Source organism: Schistocerca serialis, chromosome 2 (genome assembly GCF_023864345.2).
Source record: "Schistocerca serialis cubense isolate TAMUIC-IGC-003099 chromosome 2, iqSchSeri2.2, whole genome shotgun sequence".
NCBI lineage: Eukaryota > Metazoa > Arthropoda > Insecta > Orthoptera > Acrididae > Schistocerca > Schistocerca serialis.
The window spans coordinates 493,687,906-493,694,918 of NC_064639.1; the positions used below are offsets into that span (position 1 = coordinate 493,687,906).

The 7,013-nt window shown below is 40.9% G+C and overlaps 1 protein-coding gene across 1 annotated transcript in view; it reads right to left on the reverse strand.

Annotated features, from left to right (window-relative positions):
* The window catches only part of LOC126457426 (uncharacterized), a 57,773-nt gene extending 51,310 nt beyond the window's left edge, over window positions 1–6,463 (reverse strand). Inside the window, exon 1 of the mRNA XM_050093695.1 lies at window positions 6,327–6,463. The gene's annotated coding sequence lies outside the window, so the exon portion shown is untranslated. The remainder of the gene's footprint in view (window positions 1–6,326) is intronic.
* Window positions 6,464–7,013: the final 550 nt, after the last annotated feature.

Below are 7,013 nucleotides of genomic sequence, written 5' to 3' on the forward strand. Positions count from 1 at the left end.
GACGGCCAACACCGCGGTTCCTGGTGTGTCCGCTGTGCCGTGCGTGTGATCATTGCTTGTACAGCCCTCTCGCACTGTCCGGAGCAAGTATGGTGGGTCTGACACACCGGTGTCAATGTGTTCTTTTTTCCATTTCCAGGAGTGTATTTACTGTAGCTTGCTTTGCAATTTTCCATTTTTTTTTGCATTGCTGTTTGTGTTAATTTGTTATGTGCTGCTGCATTGCCTCGTCCCTTAGTTTAGTATCTGAGCTCAGTAGATTTAAGTTAGCTTAAGAGGAGACTATATAAGAAACTAACTATTATAAATTTATAAGAAATGCATTGAGAAGCTATCAGAAAATGGTCTGGCAAAATAAAAAGGATACTGTACAGTGGAGAAAAACTATTATTGACAGAGGATGTGAACAGAATACAGAAAGCAGAGAGAAAAACTATTTTTGACAGAGGATGTGAACGAAATACAGAAGGCAGGCTTAGATAGGACTTTTGGGAATAATGATGAATGAAGGGAGATCTCCAAGAAGCAAAGAAAGTTTTGTTTGCAAAATACTGCAATGAAACAAACCCTGTCCTTTCCTTTTGTGTTATCCCACTATGTGTATGGGTACCCTTGTGTATATATGTTCTTCCTGTCTTTATATGTTTACCTCATCAGACTTTTGTTGTAGACTTTTTGTCATACTCAGCTACATGAACTATGATGAGGAATACTGTTATCCTCAAATATAATTTGCGTTAATAATATGTTATTTACTTTGTAAAGATGTTAGACATTATTAATTCTGTTTTGTTGTAATGCTCATGTGTAAAGTTGATGTTTCAAAAGTTATTGTGATCTTTTATGTATGTACTCATGTCATAATACCACTGATGTATATGTTAGTTCGATTCTTTAGTAAAGCCTGTACTACAAACGTTATCTGTATTATTATGTTTTTAATGATGTATTTTGTACCTCTGTTATTGTATTCTTCTGTTATAAAATTGTAATTGTCACCAGTTCATGATATTATTAACTTGTTAGTTACATTTCACTGCACACGTTTCTGTTGGTCATAGTATATGGACAATATGTGAGAAGTAGGGACTGTTAGTGTTTGCACGTGTGTTAATAATTCAGCAAGGGACTGGATAACAACATTGCTGGTTCTAAGGACAATTCCAAAAACTTTGTGAGTGCACAAGTGGTGGTTTATGGACTTGCTATATTCTCCGCAAGACTCTTCGATGGTGAATGTGCACCTGCACAATCGCAACAGATGGCTGCTGGTCATCTCTACCAGGACTACAGTGGGCCTGTCCACACTTTCTACAAGGACTGCAGTGGGTCTGCACCTCTGGTGGCCCACCAATACCACAATCTCTACCAGGACTCCAGTGGGTCTGCTCTGTGATGACCTACCTACCAATATTCTTCAAAACTTCGAATGACACTGCTTTGGGTTTGCTCCATTGTGGCCCATTACCTGTCTGCATGTCAAGAGTCAGCACTGTCTTTCCGTTGGAAGGACAACACTACTTCTTCAAGACTGCATTGATATCCACTACTTCTGTGTGCATTTTCTTTTACTGCTCAGACTTTGAGAAAAACACTATATTTTACCGTAATGAATGATCAGGACTGTCTTTATGGACTGTGACAAAATTTTAGCTTTTGACCAACGTTGTATCAATAAGTGTGTGCATTTGATATCTTTGTTATTGTAATTATGAAAAATTTTTTCAAATCTGTATTGGGCACTGCCCAAACCAATTTGTAAAAAATTTTTGTGGGGAGCATGGGGGCTATGTAAGTAGGCTGTTTAGGTTTTTTTATTGGCAACGCCACCTCTGTATGAAAATCACTGGCTGTGCTGTGTGCAGTCTGTGGCTGCTTTGCATTGTTGTAATACTCGCCATTGTAGTGTTAGGCAGCTGGCTGTGAACAACGCGTAGCGTTGCGCAGTTGGAGGTGAGCCGCCAGCAGTGGTGGATGTGGGGAGAGAGATGGCGGAGATTTGTAATTTGTCATGAACTGCTATATTTATACATGATGATATCAAGGTAAATACATTGTTTGTTCTCTATTAATATCTTTCATTTGCTAACTATCCCTATCAGTAGTTAGTGCCTTCCATAGTTTGAATCTTTTATTTAGCTGGCAGTAGTGGCGCTCGCTGTATTGCAGTAGCTTGAGCAGCGAAGATTTTTGTGAGGTAAGTGATTTGTGAAAGGTATAGTTTAATGTTAGTCAGGGCCATTCTTTTGTAGGGAATTTTGAAAGTCAGATTGCGTTGCGCTAACAAAGTATTGTGTGTCAGGTTAAGCACAGTCTCGTGTAGAATTGTTCAAAGGGGACGTTTCAATGCACTCATCTTAAGCTTGCTGGATACAGTTTACGACGAGGTCGTGCACCCTCGTGACCACAGCCCTTCCATCCGGCAGTCCATACGTGCCGCCGCCACCGATCCTGGCATATTCTGGCACTGTGCAGACCTGGCTCCTCCTGAGTCCCAAGCCGAACTGGAACACTCACACGACACGGAAAAACAACGACGTCGCCCCAAAGATAGGGCAGCAGTTACTACATATCGATAACCGCCGCTGCTGCCACTAGTGGACAGGCAACGCATTCGAAACGAATGACACCAGTCAAGACGAGAAGAAGACAAACAACCTCAACCATGCCAACTAAAGGATACAATCTTGGCCTCCAACAGAACCAACGCGAGCCGCAGCATGGCTCACATATGCTTTATCGAGATCAAAAGAGAAAAATATGGCGGATTTGCAGTTGTTGATTTAGTGGGATCGGAGATAAGTAAGGTACACGAGATCGTTATCAGAGGAGCCACACTGTTGGACAGGAATTGGTAGGTGTTGGTGTAGGTGTTTACGTACGCGTTAGTATAAGACGCACAAAAACCTTGCTAAGACAGAGGTGTAGCTGATGGAATTTTTGGAGGATGTGTCGCTGGTAGGTTTGTTAGGTTTGAGGAAGAGGTGGATCGAATGATTATATTATAAAGTGTGACGAGAATTACCAGTAAGGAGAGGAGGCGCTGTTTCAGGTGCCTGTAGGTTCTGTAGTCGTGACTAGGAGCAGTGATTTTTTTTTTTTTTTTTATTCAGTATATGCCGAATATCAGCGGTAGCTGAACACAGCCTGTTAAATAAGCACAAAATCACAAGATTATGTTTGAACAAACCAAATTCTTGATCACGCATTAAATTATCTGAACTTTGTCATCAGGGAAGCAGTTATTTGAGAAGAACTTTAATAGACACACTGGTCATGCACTTATCAATTCATGGAAGCTTGCACTTGATAAAGAAAGAGCACAGAGGATTACTTCTCATAGTTTACAGCCTCATGTAAGCGGCTAGGCTGTAAAGGACGCTGGGCAGTATGTGTAGACGTGAGAAATGGGCGCAGCGGGCGCCACCTCAATATGCGCCTCTCCGTGACGTAATGCAGCCGATAAGAGGCCGTCATCTGCGCATAACCGTGGGAGTTTCGCCAGGTTACAACTGTCAGACGTAGCACTTGACGAGTATCTATTAATAGGAAATCATCGGAAGCTTGGGATTTTATCTGAATTTGATACGACAATTATACAGATAACTTTTTATCTGGCGTCTCCATGGAGAAAGATAACGTAGCACCTTTATGCCTACCTGCGCTGTCAGATTTCCGTAAAACATTATAATCTAATCCATTTTTTCTAAGATTTATTGCAAAGTAAATACATACAGTATAATTATTATCCAGCTTAGGTTCGACTTATAGACGTATTTTCGTGTGTAGCGATGAAAGCTAAGATGTTACTGTACACTTGATCAATGAAGAATATTTAATGTTATTGAGCAATCTTTCGCAGCCCTCAAAAATAATTCGTTTTAGACGAGATATGCGTAATAAAAAGATATATGTTGACTTAATACCTCGTGAAATATGATAAATACATACCACATTCAGTGAATATGTGCCTGATGTATAACTTATCTATAATGCAAAGAACTAAAATGACATGTAGGATATTGTGTAGATAAAGTTTAAGTTTATTAAGCGATTGAACAATACAGGTTCCCTCACAAAGTTCATGGACATGTACGCATAAACAGTTGCACGAAAACTATTTTCTCAATGTGCCTTCAACGAAATCATCGATGGTAAGTCTATGGCTAAAAAAAGTAAGTAGTTTTTTTCACATGTTCCTACAGGAGATGGTATTGGTCAGAACTACAAGGAATTACTACAAGGAATTACATATATGGTAATTATTTATTCAAAATATGGGCCATTTTACTTGTGACGAATAGTGTATTGTACGAGGCATGAATTACAAGAAATGGCATAGTAAATTACCACATTACAAATTACGCATGTGTGGAATAGTTGCAAATCGTCGAGCAATCATGTAAGTGAAGCATTATTGTCATTTTTTGGGAAAAAAGGGTTGATGACAGAATGTTAAGGCCTTACACCTTTCCAAGCAGATTAACGGGTGCTGTCTATCATCGATATCCGTGCGATGAGTGACTAGAGCTATTGAACAATATACCTTTGTGGAAAGACCACGGCTATAGTTTTTTTATGACGGGACACCACCCCATTTTCCATGGATCGTTTTACGGTACCGCTCCACAACGACGATGGATTGGTAGTGTGGCCTTCCCGTTCATCAGACATGAGTTCATTGGTTTTCCGGCTGTCGAGACATCTAAAGACATCGGAATATGCCCAGTCAATTGATAGCGTGTAAACGTTACAGAAGCGTGTGACCGATGGATGAGACGCAATTCGAATGGAGCAAGGTGTATTTGAAAGAGTGCTTGATTCACTGGGAAGCAGGGCTATAGGATGTGTCAGTATGTGTAGTAACCAAACGCAGCACTGCCTATAGTGTATACATCTCCATAACAGACGGAAGGGAATGAGAAGACAGACTGGCTAAAAATGCAACGTGTATTAGTTTCTAGGCATTTATTTTCCGAAAGTTTTCTCCTGGTCTTGAGCAGTGCTACCTCCTGTGGAAAAATGTGATACTTTGTGTGGACTTTTTCTGGTCGTATTAGTCACAGTCCAGAACAAACGAAATGCACGTAAAGAAATGCTACATTTCACTGTGTTGGATAACATATTCAAGAAAGTTTTTGCAGCACGCTATTAACCTTTAGCAGCAGATTTCTCGTACATTGTGCTCTGCAGGAACTCTGTTCCACTGGAGGAGGCCAGGGGGATTCCAATGTGCAGATAAAGCACTTTCTACTGTATAAGCCTTGCTTATCGCATTAGAAGGTGCCTCCGTGCAGAGATGGAGAGTGATAGGAGAGCGTGGAGGGGATGAGGTTTGCGTAAGAGTGGAGGAATGAGGGAGCGAAATCCGTATTCCTAACAGTGCTTCTTTTGGGTACGTTACATCTTTCTATACGTTCAAATCTATGAGGAGAATAATGTAGGAACACTTCCAATCCCCAAAATCCTTCACGGTGAGTCATTCACAGTTGTTAAATCCAATAGATGCTCTGTTCAGTGCCTTTGTTAGGCATAATAAGCTCACGTAAATCAAGTTGTGATGCTAAATAAAGCAAGCACTTTATTACTGTTGTGAAATACTTTTCTCACTGAGTTAACTGTCAAAACTTGGTGAAACATTGTGATGATTACAATGTAATCCATTTTAATGTGTGTGAATTCTTAAGAGACCAAAGTACTGAGGTCACCGGTCCCGTAATTCATTTTTCTAATATTTATTGCAAAAGTAAACACATACAGTTTAATCGTTATCCAGCCCATGTTTACGAGAGTATTTTCGAGTTTAACATTGGTTGAAAAGATGCTACTCTAACACTTTCGCAGGTAAAGCATCTAAAACTCAATATTTTAAACGAGATACGCGTTATAAAAAGGAATATGTTGGCTTAAGTCGCAGTTAAATATGAGAAATACATTCAAAATTCAGAAAACATGTGTGTGATGTGTGGATCACTTGTACTGCAAAACAAATTTAAAACAATGTGTAGGATATGGTGTACATACCGTTAAAGCTTAATAAGCGATTGCGCAACGCAAGTTGTCCCACATAGTGCCTTCTCATTTTCGTATTATTAGCAGCATGAAAATTATTTGCCTCTCGCGATTTCAACGAAGGGTTCAAGGATAAATCTATGGCTAAGTACTAATCATTTTTTGAAACGTTGTTTCACTAAGCACATATGGGACTTTTTCCCAGCGCTTTATTCACGCACTAGTCCGTAAGAAATGAAATGCACATAACGAACTGCTGCATTTCATTGCAGTGTATATCATAATTAAGAAGTGTTTTATAATACAGCACTTACCTTTATATGTAAGTATGTAATATCAGCATCACACTTGAGTCTCAGAGTTTTCGCAACTTTTTCTCCAAGAGGTATGTAGTGCTAGAGAACTCTGGTGGTAGTCTGATGCCCTGATACAGGACGTTCCACTTTACAAGTGTTCTTGGCACTGGACGTCAGCTCCAGCGCATTGTATGGTGAGGGGGGGGGGGGGGGGGGGGGGGGGGGGAGTGGGGCAGCGATGGGGAACTGTGGAAGGGATGAGGCTTGCGTAAGCGTTCGAGGCCGAGAGGAGGCAAGTCATCTTGTGGTGTCGTTGTCGTGGTGCTGCCGAAGGCTGTCAGGCTCATGTGGCCACTGGGTATCGTCCTATACGTTCAAATATGTGAGGAGAATAACAAACGTTGTAATCGATTTCGATTGCTCGTCTACTACAGAGAAATATTTCTTCACAAGTTACGACGCTGCTTCGGCTGTTACACTGCAGTACATCTACATCTACATCTATATTTATACTCCCCAAGCCACCCAACGGTGTGTGGCGGAGGGCACTTTACGTGCTACTGTCATTACCTCCCTTTCCTGTTCCAGTCGCGTATGGTTCGCAGGAAGAACGACTGCCGGAAAGCCTCTGGGCGCGCACGAATCTCTCTAATTTTACATTCGTGATCTCCTCGGGAGGTATAAGTAGGGGTAGCAATATATTCG